Raw genomic sequence first — 12,943 nt, 5'->3', positions numbered from 1 at the left:
CCCCTCTGAAAATTGCTTGTTTTTATTATTGGAAGAATTGGTCCACGGAACTTAGCTCAGCCTCCAAGGTCTCAGCAAGAATGCTATGATTAATGAGGTAGCCATTAATGTCAGTAGATTGAACAACCAAAATCTGATTATATTAAAGTGCTTCCCAAACATTAGGGTCACATTAACAGTTTATTGAAACAAGCTGATAAAATTTAAAATGGTCATCTAATTCCCTTGGGTTCCTAATTGTTGCATGATAAATCACTCTGTAGAGAAATCAATCACAATATTCCAAATGAGAAAATGTAATTTACTATACCATTACTGGGGTGTTTGAAGCACTTTAGTTCTTTAAAAGGAAGATTTTGCTAGAATGAGAAAAAAATAGTTCAGATTTTTTAAAAGAGCGTAGTGTTGACTTAAACCTCTTAATGATAAATCTTACAACTATGAATTGGGTGAGAAAAATGATGCATTTTTGAGCCTGTATTATGTAAAACAAATTACGTTTAAGTTCCTTATGTGTCAATTACTGAAAGTTCAGCGTGAATGAGCTTTTATCAATGCTCATCGACTCTTTAGGAGGAAATCAGTGCAGAAATCAACTGTATCATATAAACTAGTTGAAATATTTCTTCACTGTGGCATTCTAGTCAAGTTCCCTCCACAGACTGACTCTGCTTTCAAAGATAATTTTTGGGGATCCAAGCAGAGCAAGTAAAATCTTTGGTTGTTCATGCTTTTGATCATATGTCAATGCCTGAATGCAGTATTTCCAAGAACGTCCCTTCAGTTTCATATATTGTTCAGTAGTTGAGACCATGTCATCATTTGTTCCTGGAAAAACCATTGGCTAAGGGAAAAGAGGAGGAGGTGAGCATTTCTAGGAATGGTCTGTAAAGGTTGTGACTCCCATTGTTTTGATGTAACTGATGACATACGTGTAGTTAAAAGAAAGGCATATAAGCATGTGCAAATAATGGGAAATTGTAATCTATGCGGTGTTTATGGTAAAGGAATATTTTGGGCTTTGACACTCTAAGTCACTAGAATTATTATTCAAATTCAAAGGAGAAAATGTTTCTGGGCAGCTTTCTTTGATCCTCTCTTCTCCCCAACTCAGAGTGGGTTTTGTGCCTCCCTCTCTGCATTCTAAATTGATGGCATAAACCTTTAACACAGCACTCACCAAATTGTATTGTAATAATTGTGTGTTTATGTGGCCTACTATCTCTTCAAGGACAATGATTATATTTTGAAATAATTGTTTATTCCCAAATACTATCATGAAGTCAATGTACAGTAAATGTTCAAGAAACACTTATTGAATTAATACTGAATGAGTGAGTGAGCAAGTGATTGAGTGAATGAATAAGAAAATGAATGAGCTCCAAATGGCAAATTTGCCATATTATTTCCCCAGTAGTCCATGGCTATTTTACATGTTTAATTTGTGATCAGGCTGTCTTAATAATTCCTTCTATCTCTTGTTTTTAGTGATATTTTTCTAATTACCAAAAATGGTTTCTTTGGTGTCTTTTCTCTTTCATTTGCTCACATATCCCACCAAGAAAGACTTGGTGGGATGAGTAATGCTTTGCATTAGTACATACAGTGTATTTTAGAAACTCAGAAGATAGAGTGGTTCATGAGTGAACTGTGTTTAGGTGGCTGGGTAGTGGCATAGACATGACTGTCCGTGCTGGAAGTTTAGACTTGTAGCTTAGACCAACCTATGATGAGTCCCTTGGGAAGCAGGGTTATTGGAAAGGCTGTTTGGGCCACCTGGAAAATGGTAACAACAAATCCTCAAATTGTCACTTGTATTTAAAATACCCCCAGGAAAATTCAAACACTGTTACTACATTTTTCGTACTCAATTCGTAGTTGGAAAACTCTTTAAAGAGTTTTGCAAGAGTGTCAAGTGCCTCTTGGTAATCCTCTTCTAGTTTCAGCATCTTGACTTGAGGAAAGGATTGCAGGGAAAGATAGTACGTAGAGCAAATCGCAACTTCTGAACACACAGTGAATACAAAGAATTACCTTAGGTAAAAATGGGTGAATCACATGTGTGCCTTAAATCAAGTATCATACCAAATCAAATGTCACACCCTTTCATCTTCTATAGAAAATTTTTATAAAAATAGGAACAAAATGTATCTGTATTGAATCTCAAATGTTTTTGTTGTCCTAGGCTTACAGAATTGATAATTCCACTAGCAGAAGAATGTGCAGAATTTCAGAAAGCTATATTGTTTTCTCTTTACTTCAGAGAAAAATATTATTTAATATAGTATCAGTATTTAAACCATCATATTTTTATTAAGATGCTAGAATTTGTCCCCTCATAATTTAGACCTTAAACTAGCATAATACTAACATATTTTTATTACCTTATTGACAAATATAGAGCATTTATTTTTTGATAACTGCATGGCTTGTTCCCTCATTTCCCTCAAGTCTTTACTCAAATTTCTTCTTATCTGCCAGCATTTAAACCAATATGCCTAAAATAGCACTTCTTCATCACGCTGTCCCTTATTCTTTTTTTTGTAATAAAAATTGCTCTCTAAACACAAGACATATTAACATGTTATATATTTATTTTTTCATGTCTTTTCTACGTTGTCTCACTTAAGTATAAGCTCCAAGATAATAGAAAGTTTATTTTTTATTCATAGGTAAAACCCCAGAGTTTATAACACATTATGTGTCTGGCACATAATTGGTGCTCAATAAATATTTGTTGAGTGAAAAAGTAGATGGAACAGATTGTGTTAGTTCCAAAGGTTCTTCTGTTTTCAGAAGAGCAAGTAATTAACTGAGGTTGGAATACAAGTCCATATGGGAGTGTAGTGATCATATTTGCATTTGTGAAAGCTCACATTGATATCATGCACAGGATGTTCATTCGTTACATCAGTTTTAATGAGCAACAATTTTGAGAAATTTGACTTATATCACTTCTGATGAGATTTCAATAAGCATTGAATTGAAATGGACATTAAATGAGCATCAGGAAGGAAAATTGGAAACAAGAGTCCTGGGTCATCCAAAAATTGAATTTCTTTTCCTTAAGTAATTAGACATCAACTTGGCTGTGCGGCATTTCAAACTCCCTTGGTTCATCAATACCATTCTCCCCACTTTTTATCTTCAAAGACCTTAATACTTGGATAAAAAGGCTTATGTTTACTATTGAAGTTAGGGGATCTGTAGTTAGTATTATGCATCTTTAGAGGGACAAGAGAGTGCCAGGATTCAATTGTTCTCTAAAACTGTGGTTGTCATCTCCATTATAATACCAAAGCATATGTCATGATTCTGAAGGCAGGTGGAAAAGCAGTCAGTCAAATGCAGAATAGGTACATTTATACAATGAAGTATTACTGGGCCATAAAAAAGAATGAAATCTTACCATTTGCAACAACATGAGTGGACTTTGAGAATATTATGCTAAGTGAAATAAGTCAAACAAAGACAAATACCATATGATCTCACTTATATGTGGAATCTAAAGAACAGAATAAATGAGCAAACAAAACAGAAATAGACTCAGAGATATAGAAAAAAAAACTGTTGGTTGTTAGGAGTGGGGAGGGAATGGACAAGAAAGTAAATGGATTAGAAAGAACAAATTGATAGACATGATATAGTCATGGGGATATGAAATACCGTATGAGGAACATAATCAACAATATTTTAAAGATTATGTAAGGAGCCAGATCAGATGGGCACTGGACTTATCAAGGGGATCACTTCATAGGCTGTGTAGATGCATGAACAATGTGCTGTACAGCTGAAACTGAAATAGAATAATATTGTATGTCAACTATAACTATATATATACACATACATACACACACACACACAAACACACACACAAGAGGTGGAGTATAGCATAAGGAAAATAGTCAATGGTATTTAACAGTTATATAAGATGTCAGAAGAGTAGGAGCTTGGGGGAAGAGGATTATCACTTTGTGAGGGGTATAAATGCCATGTTTCCCTGAAAATGAGACCTAGATGGACAATCAGCTCTAATATGTCTTTTGGAGCAAAAATTAATATAAGACCCAGTCTTATTTTACTATAAGACCCAGTCTTATTTTACTATAAGACTGGGAATATTATAATATAATATAATATAATATAATATAATATAATATAATATAATATAATATAATATAATATAATACAATATAACATAATACCGGGTATAATATAATATAATATAATATAATACCAGGTCTTATATTAACTTTTTGCTTCAAAAGATGAATTAGAGCTGATTGTCCAGTTAGGGCTTATTTTCGGGGAAACATGGTGTCTTAACTACTATGTTGCTTTGTATACCTGAAACTAATAAAAAAACAAAAAATGAAAATAAAAATTCAGAATAGTGCTACCTACCTGATCCCAGCAACCATTTATGGGTGAACTCGTCTAAATGAAATCCTTCTTTTTCAATCCTAGTTAATTTGATTAAAATAAGTTTTAGAGGTCATAGGAATGACAGCAGCGGAGCTCACTTTTTGAGTTCTCCTCCGGATCTTATCACAAACAGGACTTCTACAACCCATCAAAGGACTCTGCTCATTACTCAGAACAGCTAAGAGACTCATGCAAGGATTACTTGAAGGTGGGCAAATTGGCGAGCAGGGGAAGAGGAAAGAGTGGAGTGGAGACGTAGCCCGCATCTGCGGCTTTGGGGACGTGGTCCACATCTGTGGCGGTGGAAACACGATCAGCATCTGCGGTGGTGGAAACGCGGCCGGCATCCGCAGCTGCAGAGATGCAGGGGATCCCAGGACAGAACAGAGAACACAAAAACCAGGAGGTTGGCTCTTTCCCTGCATCCCACAGCTGATCTTTCCCACCAAGGGGGCAGCATATCAGCATTTGAGGCAATAAACTCAGTGAGACCTCCAGTTGGGCCATAGGCCGGACAAAGTACACCAACTCCATACTTGGGCCCCCCACTTCCAATCTTACCCCCACCCTTCCAGAGACTGAAACTGGCCCCTGAACTGAGGAGTAGTGTCAGATTCAGAGGAGCCTTAGTGCTCAGGCTCTGGGAAGACTGGCGGGAAGCTCTGACACAGGGAAGAGGCTGGGAAGAGTGTGATTTTTGCTGGGCTAGGAGAGAAGACACTCCTCCATCCCCAGCCACCACCTTTTCTGGCCTGCGGGAAGAGTGTGACATGGCTGGGCTGGGAGAGAGAAGACCCCTCCATCCCCAGCCCCCACTCTTTCTGGCCTGCCTAGGGCAGGGCAATTACAGCTGGAGAGGCACTCCCAGGGTGCAGCAGTAGGTGGCAGACGCAGCTCTGGGCTTTCAGAAGCTCAGAAATCTCCAGCCCACCACACACACACACACATACACACACACACACACACACACACACACACACACACACACACGGAAGAAGTGCCCTAGGACTCAGGAGAACTGGACACAGGACTGGTGGTGCTACTCTCAGTGCACATATGTGCAGGCAAGAGCAGAAACTGCACTGACTTTGTAGAAACTACCATCCAGACCCCTCAGCCCCACGCATCTAAATCTGCAATTCCAACGTCACTCTGGGCACCAGGTGACCGACTCTGCCTGCACAATACGCAGAGGACTCTTTGGTACAGCAGAGGACAACCTGGAGATTACTTGATGGCTTAAGCCAAGACTGGCACTGCTTTTCATTTTGTTTTGTTTTGTTTTGTTTTGTCTTTATATCTTTGATCTCTTTGCCTGTGTTGAGTGGAGGTTGTCGACTGTTTTTACATGTGAAGATATTTGACTTTTTATTCGTTGTTGTTGTGCTTGGTGATTTGCTTTGTTCTGAAATTGCCCTACCAGGGCCGAGTTTAAGAGGAACAAGATTCAACACAGAGGCCAACTCCAGACAAAACCAGAGTACTACCGGGTTTGACCTACAAGTCACACACCCAGAGGGAATTCTCTACAGGCACAAGAGCCCATAGAGGCCAAACCACATTTAAGTGATCAACCCACATGCAGCAGAACACCCTGCAGTGGGCAGAGCCAAGTCTCACAACTAGTTAGCCTAGGAGTTAACCCCAACTACTCACAAGCAAAAAGCAATTAAAGATCTTCTTCAACAGGATAATAGACACACACAAGAGTCACCTTTGGAGCACATGCAGAAGAGAAGAACAAAGTAGTGCAAGTCAAATATAAAGGAGACATACTACATAAGATAACCCAGCAAAAACAAAGAACCCTACGGGATGTACCTAATACAGTGAAGCAAACACAGAGAGTCAGCCAGAATGGGGCAACAAAGAAACATGTCCCAAATAAAAGAACAGAAGAAACCTCCAGAATTGGAACCAAATGAAACAGAGGTAACCAACATACCAGAGACAGAGTTCAGAACACTAATGATAAGAATGTTTAAGGAGCTTAGAGACGACATAAAGAAGGATAGAGAAATCATAATGAACAACCAGTTAGAAATAAAGAACACAATTACTGAAATAAAGAACTCACTTGAAGGAATTAACAGCAGGTTAGATGAAACAGAGGATCGAATCAGCGACTTAGAAGACAAGTTAGCAGAGATCACCCAAACAGAACAACAGAAAGAAAAAAGAATAAAAAACAATGAAGGTGGTTTAAGAGACCTCTGGGATAACATCAAGCACAACAACATGCACATCATAGGAATACCAGAAGGTGAAGAGAGGAAGCAAGGGATTGAGAACATAATTGAGGTAAAAATGTCCAAAAACGTCCCTAACCTGATGTAGGAAACCAACATACAAACCCAGGAAGTGTTGAAAATTCCAACCAGGATAAATGCAAACAGGTCCACACCAAGACACATTATAGTTAAAATGGCAAAGGTGGAAGACAAAGAGAGAATCCTAAAAGCAGCAAGAGAAAGACAGATCAAGGGATCTCCATAACACTATCAAATGACTTTTCTACAGAAACATTGAAGGCCAGGAGGGAGTGGCAGGAGATACTCAAAGTGATGGAAAACAAAGGCCTACAACCTAGATTGCTTTATCCAGCAAGGCTATCATTTAAAGTTGATGGAGAGATAAACAGCTTCCTGGAAAAGAATAAGCTAAAGGAATTTATTACCACCAAGCCAGCATTGCAAGAAATACTAAAAGGATTTCTGTAAATAGAAGAAAGATGAAAACAACCTAACTACAAATTTAAAAATGGCAATAACTATGTACCTATCAATAATCACTTTAAATGTAAACGGATTAAGTGCTCTAATCAAGACACATAGGGTGGCTGAGTGGATAAGAAACCAAGACCCTTGTATATGCTGTTTACAAGAGACTCACCTCAGATCAAAAGACACACACAGGCTGAAAGTGAAGGGTTGGAGTAAGATATTTCATGCAAATACAAAAGAGAAAAAAGCTGGAGTTGCAATACTTATACCTGACAAAATAGACTTTAAAATGAAGAACATATTAAAAGACAAAGATGGGCACTATATAATAATAAAGGGATTGATCCGACAAGAGGACATAACCCAAGTAAACATCTATGCACCCAACATAGGAGCACCTGAATGTATAAAACAGATATTGACGGACATAAAGACAGAGATCAACAGTAACACTATCATAGTAGGGGACTTCAACACACCTCTGACAACAAGGGACAGGTCTTTCAGATAGAAAATCAATATGAAACAACAGCCTTAAATGACACATTGGACCACTTGGATTTAATCGATATTTTCAGAGCCTTTCACCCCAAAGCTGCAGAATACACATTCTTATTAAGTGCACATGGAACATTTTCCAAGATAGACCATATGTTAGGCCACAAAACAAGTCTTGATAAATTTAAGAAAATTGAAATCATACCAGTTGTCTTCTCTGACCACAGTGCTATGAAATTAGAAATGAACTACAGGAAAAAACTGAAAGACACACCAATTCATAGAGGCTGAATAACATGTTACTAAGTAATGGATGGGTCAACCAGGAGATCAAGGAAGAAATCAAAAGATATCTTGAGACAAACGAAAATGAAAACACGACGATCCAAAATCTATGAGATGCCGCGAAACAAGTCCAAAGAGGGAAATTCATAGCATTGCAGGCCTACCTAAAGAAACAAGAAACATCACTAATAAACAGTTTATCTTCACACTTAAGGGATCTGGAAAAAGAACAGCAAAATAAGCCCAAAGGGAGTACAAGGAAGGAGATAATAAAGATCAGAGAGGAAATAAATGTAATAGAAACCAGAAAAACAATACAAAAGATCAATGAATCCAAGAGTTGGTTCTTCAAAAAGATAAACAGAATTGACAAACCTTTAGCCAGACTCATTAAGAAAAAGAAAGCGGACCCAAATTAATAAAATCAGAAATGAAAGAGGAGAGGTGACAACAGACACCTCAGAAATACAAAATATTTTAAGAAATTCATTGTACACCTGAAATCTATGTAATTTTACTAACAATTGTCACCCCAATAAATTTAATAAAAAAAAAGAAAAAAAAAAAAAAGGAGCATATCCAAAGTTGAAAAAAAAAAAAAAAAGAAATTACTATGAGCAACTATATGCCAACAAATTTGACAATCTGGAAGAAATGGACAATTTTCTAGAGGCGTACAACCTTCCAAGGTTAACTCAAGAAGACACAGAAACCTGAATAGACAGATTACCAACAGGGAAATTGAATCAGTAACCAACAATCTCCCAACAAACAAAAGCCCTGGAACAGATGGCTTTACAGGTGAATTTTACAAAATGTTCAAAAAAGAATTATCACCTATTCTCCTTAAGCTCTTCCAAAAAATCCAGAAGGATTTTTTACGGAGCCACTATCACCCTGATACCAAAATCAGACAAAGACACCACAAAAAAAGAAAACTACAGGCTGTTGTCTTTAATGAACATAGATGCAAAAATCCTCAACAAAATACTAATGGACAGAATTCAGAAATACATTAAAAAGATCATACACCATGATCAAGTGGGATTCATCCCAAGTAAGCAAGGGTGGTTCAACATCCACAAATCAATTAATGTTATACACCACATTAACAAAATGAAAAATAAAAATCACATGATCATATCATTAGATGCAGAAAAAGCATTTGATAAAATCCAGCAGCCATTTATGATAAAAACCCTTAAGAAAGTGGGAATAGAGGGATCATATCTCAACATAATAAAGGCCATATATGTTAAACCCACAGGTAACATCATATTCAATGGGGAAAAGCTAAAATCATTCCCCTTAAGATCAGGAACAAAGCAAGGTTGCCCACTTTCTCCACTTCTATTCAACATAGTGCTGGAAGCTCTAGCCACAGCAATCAGACAAGAAAAAGAAATAAAAGGCATCCAAATCGGTAAAGAGGAAGTGAAATTGTCATTATATGCAGATGACATGATACTATATATGGAGAACCATAAAGACTCCACCAAGAAAATATTAGAGCTGATAGATGAATTTAGTAAAGTAGCAGGATACAAAATTAATATTCAGAAATCAGTTGCATTTGTATATACCAATAACAAAACAACAGAAGGAGAAATTGAAAAAAAAACAATCCCATTTACAATTGCTTCAAAGACTGTAAAATACCTGGGAATAAATTTAACCAAAGAAGTAAAATATCTGTACTCAGAAAATTATAAGACACTGAAGAAAGAAATGAAAGAAGATACAAATAGATGGAAACACATACCATGTTCATGGATAGGAAGAATTAATATAGTTAAAATGTCCATGCTGCCTAAGGCAATATCCATATTCAACGCAATTCCTATCAAACTATCAATGACATTTTCCACAGAAATAGAACATATAATCCTAAAATTTGTATGGGACCATAGAAGACCCCGGATAGCCTCAGCAATCTTGAGAAATAAAAACAAAGTCTGAGGTATAACAATACCTGACATCAAATTATACTACAAGGCTACAGTAATCAAAACAGCATGGTACTGGCATAAAAACAGATACATAGATCAATGGAACAGATTAGAGAGTCCAGAATTAAATCCATGTCTATATGGCCATTTAATCCAAGACAATGGAATGCAAGAGTGTACGGTGGGATAAAGACGGTCTATTCAATAAATGGTGCTGGGAAACCTGGACAGACATATGGAAAAAAATGAAGCTGGACCACCTCCTTACTCCTAGGTATATATCCGGAGAAATCCAAAACTCTAAATCAAAAATCTTTATGCACTCCTATGTTTATTGCAGCACTATACACAATAGCCAAGATATGGAAACAACCGAAATGCCCATCAGTGGATGACTGGATTAAGAAACAGTGGTACATTTATACAATGGAGTATGACCATATACAAAAATAAATTCAAAATGGCTTAAAGACTTAAATGTAAGATCTGAAACCATAAAATTCCTGGAAGAAAATATAGGAAGAAACTTCACAGACATTACCCAGAATAAGATTTTTACTGATATATCCCCTCGCGCAAGGGAAGTAAGAGAAAAAATAAACATGTGGGATTACATCAAACTAAAAAGTTTTTTTACAGCAAAGGAAACCATCAATAAAACAAAAAGCGATCCTACTGAATGGGAAAAGATATTTGCCAATGATATATCTGATAAGGGGTTAATATCACAAATTTATAAAGAAACTCACTAAACTCAACTCCAAAAAAAAAAAGCAACCCAATTAAAAAATGGGCAGAGGACATGAAGAGACATTTTTTCTAAAAAGGACATACAGATGGCAAACAGACAGTATATAAACCAAAAACAACAAAAGAACAAGACTAACAAATGAGAAACAGAAACTCATAGACACAGACAATAGTTTAGTGGTTGCCAGAGGGTAAGGGGGGCGGGGGGTGAGGGGTGGGAGATGAGGGTAAGGGGGATCGAATATATGGTGATGGAAGGAGAACTGACTCTGGGTGATGAACACACAATGGGATTTATAGATGATGTAATACAGAATTGTACACCTGAAATCGATGTAATTTTACTAACAATTGTCACCCCAATAAATTAAAAAAAAAAAAAAAAAAAGAAATGCTCAACCTCACTAACCATCAGAGAAATGCAAATAAAAACCACAATGAGATATTACCTCACCCCAGTCAAAATGGCTACCATCAATAAATCAACAAACAACAAGTGCTGGTGCGGATGTGGAGAAAAGGGAATGCTTGTGCAGTGTTGGTGGGATTGCAGATTGGTGCAGCCACTATGGAAAACAGTATGGAGGTATCTCAAAAATCTGAAAATGGAACTACCTTATGATCCAGCAATTCCACTCCTAGGTATATATCCAGAGAAATCCAAAACTCCAATTCAAAAATCTTTATGCACTCCTATGTTTATTGCAGCACTATACACAATAGCCAAGACATAGAAACAACCGAAATGCCCATCAGTGGATGACTGGATTAAGAAACAGTGATACATTTATACAATGGAGTATGACGCTGCCATAAAGAAGAAAGAAATCTTACCATTTGCAACAACATGGATGGACCTAGAGAACATTATGTTAAGTGAAATAAGTCAGACAAAGAAAGACAAATACCATATGATCTCACTTATATGTGGAATCTAAAGAAAAGAATAAGTGAATGAACTAATCAGAAACAGTTTTGGAGACATAGAGGAAGAACTGAGGGTTGCTAGATGGGTGAGTGGGTGGGGATAAGGGGGAAGGTGAGGGGATTAGAAAACAGTCAGTAACCACAAGATGGCCACAGGGTTTTGAAAATTAATTTGGGGAATGTAATCAATAATATTGAAAAAATTTTGTAGGGTATCCGATGGACACTTGTCTCACTAGGGAGACCACCTCAGGGATGATGCAGATGCCTGATCACTGCACTGTACACCTGAAGCTGAAGCTGAACAATAATGAATGTCAACTATAAATTTATATGTATATGTATATATTATGTACGTATATACTTACAAGAAGCGGAGTACAGCATTAGGAATAGAGACAGTGGAAATGTAATGGCTCTGTGCGATGTCAGAGGGATAGTGGATGGGGGGTTCACACAGTGTGAGGGATATAAATGATAAACGTCTAAGTATTACTTTGTCTTCTGTACCTGAAACTAATAAAAAAAAGAAAAAAATATTGGTGTACAAAAATAAAATATTATTTTCAGGAAATATAAATAATTTTTTAAAAATAATAATAAATTAAAAATCATTGTGTATTAAATTCACATTTTCCTTGATTGTTAGCATTTTTCCCCATAGATTTAGTCATAATTTGTGTTTCCTCTCCTGTGAATTTCATATTTATACCCTTTGTCTATATTTTTTCTGTTAGTTGTTTGTAACTATTAATTTGTATAAGTCCTTTGTATATTCTAGATACCAATCCTTGGATGATCATATGGATTGCGAATATCTTCATACATTTTTTTACTTTGTTTCTGTTATCTTTTGATGTGTAAAAGTTTCTGTTCTAATGTAGTCATACATATTAATCAAGCATTTTCTTTATGATTTGTGTTTTTTGTCTTATTTCAGAAATTCTTCCTACTCTGAGGCCACAGATAATTTTCTCCTATATTCCCTGACCATCCTGTCTAAAATTGCAACCCTATTTCCTCCTTTGCGGGAGTCCTTTACTCCCACCTCCCTTACTCCTACTGGCTTTACTTTTTTCCAGATAGTCATAATTTTCTAATATACTATATAATTTACTTATTAAAGTTTTTATTGTCTGTTTCACCACATTAAATGTGTGCTTCATAAGAGCAGGGATATTTGTATGTTATTTTTGCTGATACTTAGATAAATATCTTAGAAATACTTAGAAAAATAATACTTAGAAAAATGCTTGGTACTAGTAAATGATATATTAATATTGATAACTAATAAATGAATATTTCTTCTAAAAGTTTTAAAGCTTTGTCTTTTACATTTAGATCTCTAAATTTCTTGTAATTATTTTTTGTGTATGGCGTAAAATA

This window comes from Rhinolophus sinicus, chromosome 6, assembly GCF_057876585.1.
Source record: "Rhinolophus sinicus isolate RSI-liver-muscle chromosome 6, RSI-T2T, whole genome shotgun sequence".
In the NCBI taxonomy this organism is placed as follows: Eukaryota; Metazoa; Chordata; class Mammalia; order Chiroptera; family Rhinolophidae; genus Rhinolophus; species Rhinolophus sinicus.
The sequence above is the reverse complement of the archived record's forward strand: the minus strand, read 5'-3'. Positions refer to the sequence as shown.